At 53.7% G+C, this 15,433-nt stretch overlaps 1 protein-coding gene across 1 annotated transcript in view; it reads left to right on the top strand.

Annotated features, from left to right (window-relative positions):
* Positions 1-787: 787 nt before the first annotated feature.
* Pou2f2 (POU class 2 homeobox 2) overlaps positions 788-15,433 on the top strand; it is a 73,041-nt gene continuing 58,395 nt past the window's right edge. Inside the window, exon 1 of the mRNA XM_063252199.1 lies at positions 788-955. The gene's annotated coding sequence lies outside the window, so the exon portion shown is untranslated. The remainder of the gene's footprint in view (positions 956-15,433) is intronic.

The following is a 15,433-nucleotide window of genomic DNA, read 5'->3' on the forward strand; positions in this document are numbered from 1 at the left end:
CCTCTTTGTCTCTGGGTGTCTCTGGCTCCCGGTGCCTCTCTGTGTGGCCATGCACCCATCTGCTCCACACTTCCCCGCTCTGCCCCGTGTCTGTCTCTTGGGTCCCTGGACATCGCTCTGCCTCCATGTCCCCCGTGCCACCAGCGCTCTCCCTCCTTCTTCTTTTCCTCTTTGTCTCTGGGTGTCTCTTTGAGTCTCTGGCTTTAGGGCCTCTTCTTGCCTTTGAGTCTCCCTCTGCTCTCCACCTCTCCTGTCTCTCCCTCCCGGGTCTTCTTTTCCTTGTGTCTCCTTATCTCTATGTCTCTGCCACTCGGGGAATCTCTGAGTATCTCTGTGAGTCTCTGGGACTCGGGGTTTCTCCTGTCTCTCAGTCTCCCTCTGCTTCCTGCCTCTTTTCCTTTCTCCTCTGTCTCTGTGGCTCTGTGTATCTCTGTGTCTCTGGTATCTCTGCGGGTCTCCGTGGGTCTGAGGGCTTCTCCTTGTTTCCAGTGTCCCTCCTCTACTCCCCACCGCTGTCTCTGCCTCTGTCTGTCTTTAGCGTCTCTCTGCGTCTCTCTGTCTCTGTGTGTCTCTGAGCGTCTCTGCGTGTCTCTGTCTCTGCGTGTCTCTGTGTCTCTGCGGGTCTCTGGCCGCTCCCTGCCTCCGTGTCCCCTGCGCTCCCCGCCCTCTCCCTCTCCCTCCCCCCTCGCTCGCGCTCTCTCTGAGCATCCTTGGGCCCGGGGTTGCCATGGGGACAAGGTGGGAGCCGGGGATGGCGCGCGCCTGGGCTCGCGCCGGCAGCTCGGGCGAGGAGCAGCGGCCAGAGCAGCGCCAGCAGCAGGCAGCGAGCGGGCGCGGGAGCGGGAGCGGGAGCGGGGGTAGCGTTGGCGGCGGCGGCTCCTCCTCGGCCATCCCCTCGGAGCCGTGCAGCTGACGCGCATGGCGAAGACAGCGGCGCCTACCGATGGGAGCAGCGGTAAGGCAAGGCGGCGCGGCGCAGCCGAGCGGGCGGCGGGCAGCCTCCTCCTCTCCCCAGCTCGCCTGCGCGCCGCCCGCCCGCCCTCCCTTCCTCCCTCTCCCCTCGCAGCCCCTGCCCGCCCGCCCGCGCCGCGCTCGCCCTTCCATTTAAAAATCTTTAAAACTTTGCATATTAATATCTGCGCTTTGCATAATCTGACCCGCGCTTTATTGATTGCAAGAAGCTTAATGCAGCCGGCTCGGCCTATTGCAGAGAGCTCTCCGGGCGGGAGCCGCGCGGGCGCCGCTCGCTCCGCACCGCGCTCGGCCGCCCCGCCGCCGCGGCCCCGGCCCCGGCCCTCTCGCCTCCTTCCCGGCGCCCGGCGCCCGGCGCCCGCCCGCCGGAGCGTTGCCCCCTGCCTGGGTATTTTTATTATTTGGGAGCCGGGGGTGGGGGAGTCGGCTTGCCGTTGGTGGCAGTGAGGGAACCGGAGAGATGGGGGGTGGGTAGGATGGGAAGAAATGGGGACGAAGAGGAGACGAGGAAGCAGGGAAGGGGAAAGGGGCCGGCAGGACGGGGAAGGAGAGGCGCCAGGGGCTCGCGGTAGAGGGGACCGGGCGAGGGCAGAGGACGGAGCGGAAGGACGCGCCAGAGCCGAGACGGAGCAGAGAAAGGAGGGAGGCAGACGAGCCAGGAGCGAGCGCAGCCCAGAGAAAGAGCCCGAGCCGGCCGCGGAGCTGGCCAGCGGGACGGGCAGTGGGCGCTTCGCCGCTGCTGTCCCCCACGCCAAAAAAAGAAAAAAATAAAGAAGAGAAAAAGAAAAATAATAGCAATATCAATAAAAAGGTGATGCAAATAAAAAACATCGCTGCTCGGGCCACCGCACACAAAAAGGAGCGAAATCCGAGAAGGGAGGCGAAGTGGCATCTGCTCCCGGCTGGCTGTGGTGCTTCAGGGAGGCTCTCTGGGCTGGGAGGGACCCCCATTTTGATCCTGTATTTGAGGAAGGGGCGCAGTGGAGAAAATGAAGGGAGGTCAGGGCTGGTGGCAGTGCTGCCTGCTTCCCCCTCCCTTCCCGGGGCGTGGGGGCCGGTTTTAGTACGATGGTGGTGAGGATATGGCTTGGTGATGATATCTGAAGCTCCGAAGCCAGCTGGGTGCATGGGGGGGAAAGGTAAGAGGGCACTGGGAACAAGAAAGGGCTGGGGGTGGGCATGAGGGACGAGAGAAAGGACAGGGGCGCCTTGGACACTAGGCCAGGTGGAAGATGGGGAGAGGGATCAGTTGGGATGGGGCCCTGAGAGGCAGGCGGTGGCGGCTGAGGTGGGGAGAGAGGCGGAAAGCCGAGCTCCAGGGCCCCAGAGTGATGTTGGGGAGCTACAGTGCACCCCTCAGTTCTCCGGGCCAAGTCTGTAACTTGAGGAACCCCTTTGGTGCTTCCCTGCGCCTCTGGGCTGCCTTCTCTTTCTGCCCCTTCTCTGCCCTTTCTCGCCTCCGTTTCCTCTGTCTTCTTTACGGGCTTCTTTTTCTCCGTTTCCCAGTTTCACTCTTTCTCTTCTCACCGAACACCTTTCCCTCCTCCTCTCAGTTTTTCTTCCTTTTTTGTCTCCCTTCTCTCCACTGCCTTCCTTTCTTTTTCTCTTTTCTCCCTCCCCCCTTTTGCTGTTTCTTTTATTCTTTCCTGTCTGCCACTCGTTTCTCCTGCCCTCCACCCCTACCCCTCCCTTAGTTTCATTTATTCATCACTTTTGCAGCATCAGCACTGGACAGGGTGCTGGGGAGCAGGGCTGTGCAAAGGCAAGAACCCTCTAACTTCTCACCAGGGCCTAACCTGACCTGTGTTCCAAAATCCCCTGTATTTCTGTCCCTCCCCAAGCTAGGGGGCCTTACTTAGCGCCACCCTATTTCTCTCTGGTCTCTGGAGAAGTCCTCATGAATGCTCGATGGGGTGTAGGAGGGGGAGGGGAAGGTCTTAAATGAGGGCTCATGGCTATGGACTCAGCCCCACTAAGAGAGAAGGGTGTGAACAGAGAAGAAAACCCCACTGGCTAGTGGGAAGGGGAGAGGAGAGGAAATTGGGGGGTGCTATCCATCTGAGAGGGTTCTTAGAGCTTCGAGTCCCAGGTAGAAGAACCCAAGAGAAAGGATGTAGCTTGATGACCACTCCCCACTTTCTCCTCCTTCCTGAGGTTTGGGGAGCTGGGGAGTAGGTCCTGGATTTAGAGGAAGACTCAGTCACTTAACTCAGTACTGTGTAGTCTTTTGCCATCCTTTCGGCTGAATTTGCTTCCCCAACCCCCAGGGTATGAGGGGAGGTGCGCAATGTGGGGTTGATGTGTACAGAGTCAGACCATGGCGGCAGCGTGCATGTGTACAAGGCCTGCATGCACAGGAAGAGGTGTGGAGAAAGCACTAACTGTGTGCAGGGCTTGGGCGCTTTGGTAAAATGAGGAACCAAAGGTGTAGATTCGTGATACGTTTTCGGTAGGGGAGAGTTAGGGTACCTGGGTTCCCCACCACGGGTAGTGCACACGTAAGCCAGTGTCATGAATATATCTGAACTGGTTTCTCCCTTGTCTTGTGCGTATACGCGCAGGGGCCCTCTTACTCTGTGTGTGGAAGCATCCACGCGTGTGCAGGTCTGTGTCGAGTCTGGCATCAGCAGTGGACACGTGACACTTCTGTTCAGCGTGTCTGGAATAGAAGCTCTGTGTATGGGTACTAGGTCCGAATGTAGTATATGTACACGAGAATGCATATTATATTAAAGAAAGTCACATAGACGCAAGTGCCATTCTGCCTGGAGTTATTATTGTTGTTGTTATTGTTATAGTTACAGGTCTGTGTACATCTGAGTGAAGAAGGTGTGTGGGTTTGCGAAGCAGGCTGTGAGGACTGAGGGAGTGTGAGCACACCAAGCTCATGGGGGCCTGGGGGTGGTGGCTGCAGCATACTTGCACAGCAACCTTGAAGCGGGGTTCAAGAAAACAAAACAAGAAAAGCTCTCCCTGCCCAGAGCCTGCCAGCCCACCAAGCCTTCCCTGGCTCTTCTGTGGCAACACAATGTCCTGTGTCAGAGAGTGGCTAATCAGCAAGGAGGGAAGTCATTCAGGCCCACAGGCAGCATCTCCAGGTGCTGGGAGCAGGGTTCCATGTCTACTACCTGGCTTATAGGTAATGCTGGGCAGAGAGAGGCTCCGCCGTGCTAGTTGGGGAGGTCCAGACCTCATTTTCTTGAGGTTGCTGGAATCTCTTGGCAGGTGACAGTGTTATCCTTAGGGCCCTTAGTCTGCCTACCAGTCTTTATGTGGAAAATAGAAAGTATCTGTGTCGGATCGTGGTGGGGAAGGAACTCAGCCAGAAGGGTGTGTGTGCGTGTGTGTGCATGTGTGTGTGCGTTCCTGTTTGTAATAGAATTCATCAGTCTATTCATTCTAGATGGCATGCCAGACAGATATTTCTCTGGTGGGTCCACCAGTGGTCACTTTAGGCCACCTCCCATTTAGTTCTGACATATTCTGTGCTTGCATGGAGGGCTCATAGGACAGCAGCTCGCCACCAATGTAACAACCAAGCAGGAGTCCAAACCTCAGCACCTCACAGTGTGGATCTTGGTGCATAATCTTGTTTGTGTGACAGCGTGACCTATCAGGAGGCTGGGGGACGAAGGGGCATGCTAGGGGCTGCCTGGACATCGACTGGGGCAAGGGGAAAGTTTGCTTATCTGGCACGAGCTGATTTCAGGATAGTAATGGTTGAGAATTGTTGGAAGATGGTGGGTGTGGTATCTTCTGAGCCTGGGATCTATTTGTCCTTCAAAATATACCTATAATCATTTGCCCGTTGGGCCCAATGCCTCCTGACCTAAGAACAATGACAGTGATAGTGATGCCCCTCATGCATTCCCAACTTTTATAGTGATCCTGATGGTGCTCCTTTTACAGATGAGCATTCTGAGATTCACATTATTCACTCAGCCCCTAAGTACCCAAGCCGGTGCTAGCACCAAGGTTTCTCAGCTCCTGGCACTGAACTTCATCCTCAGAGATCTACCCTGCTTCCCATAGCTGTCCCAGCACCACTTCCTTCCACTGACTCTAACCCTTCCCCTACTTCCTCCCTGGCCTCTAAGAAGTCCATCTGCAAACTAGTCTCCCAAGGCTTGTCAGTGGACGGATGCCTTACTAGTTCAATGAGTGTTTCAAGGATCTGGATCTTCTTTGTATTGTGAAGGGAAAGCTTGCGATTGAGCATCTGCCCAATTTCCTTAGCTACTTGGGGCAAGCATCATTGTTAACTTTGACACATTCAGGGAAACTGGAGGTGTCGGTCCCACATACAAAGTCTTTGCATTTGGTAGGTGTTCATTCTGATATGAGTCCCTGAATGAATAAAGTGCTCTAGTTTCTGCATGCGATCACTTGAGGGTAGCATGATCTCTCCTTACCTAAAAACCATTGTCAGGCAACAACCACCAGCTGACTTGGGTTTGGACTTCGGAGTAGGAACCAAACTCAGTCTTAGAGGAGATTTTGGGTGCCTGACTTGTGAGCACAAAGGGAGCTTCTGGATCACTGGGAATCTGGGAAAAGAGAAAGGGTTTAGACTGCCAAATGGGTCTTTAAGGATGCTCAGGCATTGAGGAAGGGGAGGGGTGGGAGGGCATCAGGATGGTCAAGGAATGTGGGGGGAAGCGGCCCACACCAGGGGCAGGCCCTACGATGGACAGAGGTTGGCCTTGTATAGAAAGGCCTCATCTACGGAGGCTCAGATGCTGCTTGAGAAGTTTGAACTTGATCTGGCTAGGTAGCTGTCTTGTACTGAGTAAGACACACACACACACACACACACACACATACAACATTGTGCCTTGGACAACACAGACTAATGTATGAACACGTATATGCCTGTGCGAGTGCACATACAGGGACATTTATCTTGGCGTCCCTCACAAAAACCAATCAGGGCAGTACTTTTAGTCCTCAGTCCCAGGATCCTATAATGGACAGGGATATGGGCCATGCGGGCAAGTGTGAGAGCGGGCTGAGGACCCTCCCCCACCAGGGTGCAGACTCATGTGGCATTCAGACTTAATCCGCTGCAGTGAGGCCAGGGAGGCAGCATCTGTCACTTTCACAAACATAGGCAACGAGTCTGAGAGACTCCACTGGCTCACAACCACCAGAGGCTGATGCCGGTGCCGTGCTGGCCCCCCATGCCCAAGACAGAGACAGCCCCTCATGGCCCCTCACACCAAACCCAGATCCATGCACCACATCACTCTTGCATTAGAGCATGCACACACATGCATACCCACATACACATGCATGCACGTCCATGTGAAGCACAGCTCTTGTCATTCTGTCTCCCCGTATGCACAACTGTACACTCGTACACTCTTTGACTTTAAGCACAGCTGCTGACATCCTAACCCCTTGTTCTCTTTCTCTCTGTCTTTCACACACACACACACACACACACACACACACACACACGCATGCACACAATATATATATTCCTTTTGACTTAAAGCACAGCTGTAGCCCTACCACCCATACACACATTTCTACAAGCGGACTTACATTCACACACTCAAACACACATCCTGGAAATCCACCAGAACCACTGTGGCCAGCAGTCACTGAAGAATGACAGCCTGAGCAGTGTGCCGAGGAGGGGGGTTGCCCTGAGGCATGGGCCGAGGGTCACACAACAAGGTCCATCCGACTTCCTTGAGAAAAGGCTCAGGCAGACCCCGAAAGGGCTCCATTGATCTGAATGGTTCTTCCAGGTAAGGGAGATTCAACAAATGCAGGCCAAAGGCAGGAGCCAGCTAATGGCTGAGGCCGCCGATGGTCGAGATGGCTGGTCAGCAAGGAGGGGAGGTTCGACAATTGATGTGACTCAGAGCTGGACAAATGATGGCGCATTTGGCTGAAGCTGGCTGGGGGGCCAGAGACCAGAGACTAGGCAGCCATTCTCACCTCTGTGGGGAGAGGCCAGAGCAGGGCTATGTTGCAGCAGGGTGGGTTCCCCAGCCTGGCTCCCCCACACATCCTGCCTCAGATAAGTATCTTGGGGTCTTTGTAAGTGTAAGTGTGCGTGTTTGTGTGCATGTATGTTTGGACGTTTATCTGCAGTTGTCAAATCGTGCCTGTAGAACTTTGTGTTTTTGGCACGCTTGTTATAGCGTGTATATGTATATATGTGTTACCCACCCATAAAGTGCCTGGGAACCTTTTTTGTTAGATCCTGTGTACCTTTGTGTGTGTGTGTGTGTGTGTGTGTGTGTGTTGTGTGTGTGCGTGCATCGAGTGTGCAGGGATAATCCTCATTGTGAGATGCTGTGCACTCTTGTGTGTTTTTATGCAGACACATACACACACATATATATGTCTCGGTGTTGGCTTGAAGGTTGAGGTAGGGGAGAAAGTATGGATTTGGCTTTGGACTCTCAGCTGTCCATGCATCTGGTGGCCCACAAGGCTGTCTTTGTGCATTCGTTTGAGCCTCTGTCTGGATACTGGGGGTGAGGGCTTGTGTTCTTGGCTGCTCTAGAGTTTGAATATTTGTGTATCCACAACAGCAGCTTCCTCTGAGCATGGCTGTGGGTGGGGTGGGCCAGAGCAGGATGAAGGGGGAATCTCTTTGAGTCTCCTTGTCCTTCTGGAGTGGGTCACATAACCCATGCTAAGCTCGGCTGAGACCCAGCAGGCCAGCACAGCGCGGACCACCCCTCCTCCTCCTTCTCCCCCCATGACCTTTGAGCACAGCAGCCCCAAATACATATTTATCAGAGGGGCTGTGGGGACCAGCCCCTCCCCCACCACTCCCCTCAGGGCCCAGCCTGCCTGGCTGCGGAGAAATTAACCTTGTGACACAGGAGCTTGCTGACACCCCGGCCCCCTCCCTATCTGCACAGCTCATATGAGCAAGGGTGGGTGTGAGAAACAGAGATAGAGAAGAGGTACTTGTCCAGCCTGGGAAGGCAGTAGCAGTCAGGGGAAGAAAGACATACAGGTGTACATGTGTCTGTGTTATTCCTTGGTACACATCATCACCGCTGCCTGTGCACGCATGCATGGACAGCACACATGTACACTGCTAACTAGACAAGTTGTGCAAGTCTTTTTTTTTGTCTTTTTCCTTTTTATCGGTACCGGGGATCGAACTCACGACTGCCTGCTTGCAAGGCAGGCGCTTATGCCGCTGAGCTAAGTCTCCAGCCCCAGTTGTGCAAGTCTTTAACAGATGCACAAACACTGAAGTAGACTTGCATGCAAATATCAGATTCTGAAACACGTGACAGACGTGTATGAGACCTGGGTACCATGCCCTCCGCCCAAGGTTCTCCCAGTGAATGCGTTGGTGCTAGAGCATGCAGGTCTACACCGACGCTTGTGCTTGTGTCTACAGAAGTGCATAAATGGACACACCAGATTTGGAAGCAGGGATAAACACATCCACACAAGTATGAAAACGCAGGTTTCTATGCAGTACGTAGGTATGGAGACATCACAGGGCAAGTCGAATGCCAAACACCAGGGTGGCTCCTCATGTGGAGATTTTTTTTCAACAGAAAATGTACAAAAACAGGTATGTGGTGGCTTCCAAGCCCACAAGTCCTTGAGTGTACACTAGCCACTTTCAGACATCCCACAGGGGAGCCACACGAGGAGACTGAATGAGACATACCCTGAGCCTCTGCACACAAATGTTCCCCAGCCTAAACTCATCCCCTGCAAGTGAAGTGAAAATTGATAGATGCACAAATTTGAAAATGTTTATGTAATTAACTCCCTCATCATATGGGACCTCAGCCTTTACCTGCGCTCAGCTCTGCCTTATACTCGGGGAAACTGGTTTTCAAAGCAGACCTGTGCCTTGCTTTCTAAGAGTTCTGAGCCAACAGGACCAGCACTGATCAGACCATAGTGCACAGTTAGTTATAAAAGCCAGTAACATCTGGGCAGAAGAGGTTGTATCGGGGGATCATGGAGGAGTCTGGTGTAGTTTTTAATTTGTTTTGAGACAGGGTCTCGCTATGTAGTCTAGACTGGTCTTAAACTCACTATATAGTTCAGGCTGTCCTCAGACTCACAGTGATCCTCCTGCCTCAGCCTCCCAAGTGTTGGGATTACAAGTATGAACCACTGTTGGGCTGCAGCCTGGTTTAAAGTAGCGATTCAAATGTAACTCCTTGGAGGAGGTAACATTTAAGGTGAACATTACACACACACACACACACACTCTCTCTCTCTCTCTCTCTCTCTCTCTCTCTCTCTCTCTCTAATTCTAAATATGCACATATTTCCCTCCCAAAATCCATCAAGGTTGAAGTAAGGTAGGACTCGGATGTCTCCACCCCCATCTCACTGTGCCATATCTGCCCCTCTAGAAACTCTTCCGGACACCTCCCTAGGTAGGAAATGGGGTCCCTCCAACCCTGGATCCAGGTTCTGGGCTCTAATAGAGGCACAGGAAATGCACTGGGGCAGCACCCAGGAACGGCTAGAGGGAAAGCCTTGGGGAACGGAGAGTTAGGCTGCCGAGGGCCTTTACACGGAGGCACTGTGCGCAGGTGTGGAGATGTGATCAGACAAAGAATGTATCCAGTGCTGTGGGAGGCCCAGGGCTGCTGAGTGGTGGGGAGAGGAGGTTTGCCGTGATTGGGTGGGGCTGTGAGGCTCAAGATTTATTGTGGGTGGCCAGTAGTCATGGAAGGGTTTGGAGGGGGTGCCGTGTGGAGTATGTGAGTTAGTTGCTAAGCTATGCAGGGATCCCCTGGAACTGGATGAAGAGGTGGGATGGGGTGAGGGAGGAGACCCTGCAGGAAGAGACCTAGTGAGCAGGTCACCAGTGAGGTCCTGCCCTGCCCGCTCGCTCTGGGAACCCTGGCCGAGGCCCGGTCAGGGAGGTAGGGGTGGATTGCCTCTCCTTGCTCCTGGTCTCCTCTCTTGGCTACTGGCAAGAAGTGAACAAACTATAATTCGCCCTCAAATGGAGATTTGCTGAGGCTAGGGTCAGAGGTTACAGACCCCCTTAGCAACCACTGATACTCCAGATTCCCGAGGCCTCCTGCAGCCAGGCCCGAGCTGGGCGCCAGACTACACAGATGAGTCAGACCCTCCTGTCCCTGAGACTGGGGAGCTGGGCCTTGACAACAATCTATCAGGAATGCTAGGGACTTATCAAAGGCTTCTGGGACTTGTTCCTGAAGAATGAATAGGTCCAAAGGCTCCACAAGACACGTGGGGAAGGGGTGAAGGTGGAGCCTGGTTTTGAAGGCATGAAGAACTCATCTGCCACAATGAGGGAGTCTATCACTCCTTCCCCTTACAAAAATCACATTTCTTGGCTAACCAGCCCTGTGTGAATTGGGGTCTGTCCACCTATTCAACTTTTACCTTTCTTCCTGGTTCCAGGAGCTCAGGCCACTCATCTTCTTGCTGTTCCTTAATCTTTGCTATGTAATTCAGGCTGGCCTTGAATTCTCGATGGAGTCCAGGCTGGATGTGAGCTCACGGCAATCCTCCTGACTCAGCCTCAGAAGTGTTAGGCATGCACCACTATCCCTGGCCATGTTCCTTAAGTCTTATTCTTTCCTTTGGCTTTCTACTTGTGTGCTTTGCCAGGAAAGCTCTCACCTCCACTCATTTGGGCTGCAGCTCGAAACCCACCTTCACAGACAGGACTTTCCTGACCACTGGGTCTATCATAATACCATCGTTTCCCAGCCCTACCTACTTTATTCCCCTCCTTGGCTTTTAGGAAGGTTTTCTTGTCTACTGTAGCTCTTCCTCCACTTGAAGGTCACTGGCAGGAGGCTAGAAACACTGTCTCGTTCACGGCTCGGTTCCTAGTACCTGGCATAGAGCGCCCAGTGGTGCCTGTTGAATGAACTGGAGCCAGATGTCCCATCATCCCACTCGCCCAGTGCAAATGTGGAGGATGTCTGCCTGCCAGACAAGGGGCTTGCATGCCCTAGTGCTAAGGAGGACCCTGGCTAACTAGCCCGTGTCCTGCCCAAGCCACTCTGAACTGTATGCTTCCTGCCTCCGCGCCCGGCTCTCTCCCATCCCTCCCCTGACTCTAGTTTGTCCCTGACCCCAGTACCATATCTGTCCACTGCTTGGAGGTGACCACCTTTCACCCAGCCCCTGCACCCAGCCAGGAAGGAGGGAGGGACCTCAGGCAGTGGGCTTGGATACAGCTGGCATGGGGTCTAGGCTGTGTGGCTGTGGGTAAATCTCATCACTTCTTTAATGGCTCAAGTTTCCTGGTCAGCAAAGTAAGGTTTTTGTGGGGTTGAGGAGCAGTGGCATGTACTAGGATAGACACTAATAATAGCTGCTGTTTATTGCCTACCTGCCGGGTGCTAGGCATTGTGGTAGGTGCTCTAAACTGTTTTTTGATCATTAAAAAAAATGGATGAAAAAAAAGTGAACCTGGAGTGCTCCCAGAGTGTCAGTCCTGGTGCTTGGTGCTGCGAACTACAAAAGTGAGCATAACCCATCTGCACAGAGCTTACTACGCCAATGTGCGCACACACTCATGGCTGAAGTGTGTGTGCAATATCGCTCCGGCTGGGGTGGGAGACCCATGGCTCTTCGCAGCGGAATCCCCAGGGGACAGCTGGAGGCCTACTGAGGTCCCTCTCAGAGACGAGGGACCATCCCTACCTCCCCTTTCTCAACCCAGTGGAAACTTCCATTGTTCCTATCTGGATTGCAGAGCTCAGGGCAGGGTCCGGCCTAGAATTAGACCCAAGAAATGCATGTGGAAGGAAGGAAGGAAGGAAGGAAGGAAGGAAGGAAGGAAGGTAACATATTTGGCCAAATGTCTTCATTGCTTCTTGGGCTCATTTCCTTTGGTTACCAAAATAAACCTCTTCCCTTCCTTTGTGGCTGATAATCATAATATTTCTGCCATTGTCTTCCCCTTCCTTTGTGTCAGGGCCTCTACTGAGTTCCTTATAAAGCGTAGCCTTGTTGAGTCCTCATACTAGCGCTCTGAGGAAGGTGTGTCATTGTCTCCATATTATGTTTGAGCAGGCAAGCTCAGAGAGGTAAAGTGATTTGTCCAGTCACAGAGCAAGGGCGCGGTGGGCCCGGCTTGTAACCCCCAAGAGCTTCTGCCTGCGGGAGCACACGCCATCTCAGGAGTCTGCGTGCGTGCTTGCTCTTACAATTCTACCGTCCTCACAGTCAGACGCTGTGAGCCAGGAGTGGGGAGCTCCAGCCTCTGGTCCAGGTTCCGTCATAACCAGCTGAGTAAAGATTCCTTTGCTTTCTCTGGGCCTCAGTTTCCTTCAGCTGTTCCTCAAGGCTGTAAGCCCTCAGCCAGTTTCCTGAAGGCAGGAGGAGACAGAAGTTGCTTTGCTCCTCTGATGTCATGGATCGACCTAGAACAGGAAGCACAGAAGCAAACTCTTTGCATTCATTGGACTTCAGATGCATTCACGTTCTGCAGGACACTGAACTATGCGGGGCTTGGATGGGAAAGGAGGGCCATAAGATAAGTTGGCAGGGAAAGGGAAGCAGAGAAGCTGGGTTCGTTGTGGGCCCCCGAATACCTGGCCACAGTCCAGCTTGTTGACAGTGTGTTCATTGGCCCCAGTTTTTGTTTGTTGAGACAGGGGGTTACTGTGTAGTCCAGGCTAAGCCTTCCAAGGGCTGGGATTAGGGTCCCCATACCTGGCATACTTTTTCAATGAGAAATGCAAGAACACATGGTGTGATACATATTCACTGTAGAAAACATACATTCAGAGAGCTGAGGAAAAGCCTACCACTATAATCTGGTTAAATTAAAAAAGAAAAACTCATTCACTTCCTGATATGTCTCTGTCTACATAGACTTTTCTTGAACAGAGCCTACCTATGAGTTTACTCAAAGAACTCATGCAAATGCAGTGCTTGGATACTCCAAACTCTGTTCCAGTTTCTTCTGCCAATCATAGGACTTCTGGGTTGTTTTTAAGCTTTCCTGATTGCAATGATCCCAGTTAAAAGATGAAAACACTGAGGCTCAGAGTTGAAGTCTCTCATGTGTGTGAAAAGCCAAAGCCCTTTTGAGGGGACCTCGGGCTGGCATTGGGGCTGGGGACTGTTTCTAGCCTCACCCAGGATGCTCTGGGGATCCGAGAGACTGGGGTGAGCAGAGAAAACCTCCAAACAGAAGGTACGTGACCCAGCAGAGAGGAGGCCGGTGTGTTTGCACCGAGCCCCCTCTTCTGGTCCCTCTGACCAGCACCCTCCCCCAGTAGGCTTTCCCCATCCCTCTCGCGGCTTCACTCCTGAGCCCACTCGCTGCCTGCTCCATCCTTGCCAGCTTATCAATAGGTTAAGTAGTCGGGTCAGCAATATTGACCATTTGATTAGGACCTTGTCAGATCAATCCCCCGCTCATCCCGTGGTCCCCTCCCTTGTCCACACATTGCCTCCCGCTCTGCTGTGCCGGGGAGCAGGTGGCCACAGAGGCCTCTGCCCTCCTGCACAGAACCCTAGATCTGGCAGCCTCCTGGTCCTATGTGGGCTACTTCTGGTCCTGTGTCCAGGTGCCACATTTCTGCCCCGCTCCTCACATCTAAGCCTCTTAGTTGCAGTCATTAGATCTTGTTTTCTGTCCATCCTGTGCCCCTCGGATTCCGGCCAGGCTGAACTGCTCCTCTTGGCTGTGTGACCTCAGGCAATTGCCTTCACCTCTCTGAGCCTTCATGTCTTTGGTAGTACCATGGGAATGATGCTCATCAAAGGTGGTGAGAATTCTGAGAGACCTCCCCTGCAGAGCATCTGACCATGCCTGGCACATAGCCAGAGCTAGGCAACGTGGGCAGCTCTCACTAAGGCTGCTGAGCTGAGGGTTCTCTAGTGATATGAATGTGGGTGCTGGTGTCTGTCTACCGTCCCTTAGTGGGGCTGTATGTGGGCAGGCTGTGTTTGTAGGGGCAGCTGGCACCATCCTCAGCTCAGTCCCAAATTTCCACGTGGGGTCATACCTTGTGCTAGGTAATACTGGCCACCCCCCAGGAGCCAGGTTCCATCTTATCCTTAGGTAGCTCACCATTTGTCAGGCAGGTGGCAGACCAACCCCAAGACACAAGCAACCATTACAGATAGTGCCTGGGAGGAGATCAGAGGGCCTGGACCTTGCCCTGAACTTACTTTCCTCTGTGAACCTTGGAATCCAGCCCTTGTGTGGGACAGTTCCAAGCAGCAAGGCTTTGGGTCAGACGCTTGGTTTCAGATCTTGGCTTCTCCTCTTCCTGTGCCTGGTCACTGAGCCAGCGGCCAAGCTCTCTGATCCTCCTCAGAGTACCCATCTCTAAAGTGGGGAGAAGGCATCTTCTAAACAGATTCCAGTCTCAGGGCACTGATAAAATAAAGCTTCCAGCCTGGCCAGGGTGCCTGTACCTGGAGAAGCTGTTGAATTGAGAGAAGAGTCTTCTTCCCTCTCTCAGAGGGGTCTGAGGGATTCAGGGCCCAGGAAGTGGCACAGGGAGAGTTGGAGGCGGGCAGGCCAGGGTGGTGCAGTCCATGGGCACTGTATGCAGAGAGGCTTGTGTGGGCCTGCTGGAGGGAAGCGCCAATGTGGGGTGCGGCCTTGGGGGAAGACCCCAGCCTTGAGGCGCCGTCTGGCCTCCAGCCCCTCCTGGACCTGGGGATTCCCCACTCGCCCCGCCATCACTTACACCAATATTGACGGTTAATGCCGTGTCGCCGCCGTGTTCAACACTCAGCGCGGCTAATTGTTTTGACTGGGAATCGGCAAGGCGATTAAACGCCATCGATTTTGCCCTGCGCGCTGCATCGATTTTTAAATTTCCTATTGATCCCGGCCCTAAATCTCCTTAACCAAGACCTCACCGTGGAGATGACAGCCGCTGATTAGCTCTGGGCCTGGGGTGGGGTGGGGTCGGGGTGGGGGAGCAGCCCCTGAGGGGGAGCAACCCTAGCCCCTCCTTTGCCCCAGAGACCAGGGTCCTGATCCCCTCCTGTCCCTGAAGATGGAGGTCCAGGGAGAGACAGAGGAGTGGGAGGCTTGGGGGACTCTTGGCTCCTCTCACCCCCCTTTCTTATCCTGTTTGGGGTTTTTTCTGTCTTCTCTGCCTATTAATGCTTCTTTCTGTCTCTGTCTCCTCACCTCTTTTCTCTCTGTCTCTGTACATCCTTTTTCCTCTTTTCTCCTTCTGAACTCTGATGCCTCCCCTAGATCCCTGTGCCTTTGGCTGATCCTGGGCCTCAGTCTTCCCATCTGTACTAGTAAGTCTGCCATTAGGTGGAAAACCGGCCTACCAAACACTGACGGCTGAACCCAGCCTCCCTTCTGCTCTGAGGAGCACAACCACAGGGGCGCACAGATGTCAGTGGGGCTGGGCTTGCTGGCTCTGTGACCTTGTCCACAGGGCTCTGCCTCTCTGAGCTACGGCTCCCTGTCTACCGCTCCCTGTCCACTCGTTGGTACCTGCCCGGTAGGAAGGCCTCCCTGTACTTC

The sequence above is a fragment of the Cavia porcellus genome, unplaced genomic scaffold (assembly GCF_034190915.1).
Source record: "Cavia porcellus strain 051 isolate PalLab524CR breed Dunkin Hartley unplaced genomic scaffold, mCavPor4.1 scaffold_7, whole genome shotgun sequence".
NCBI lineage: Eukaryota > Metazoa > Chordata > Mammalia > Rodentia > Caviidae > Cavia > Cavia porcellus.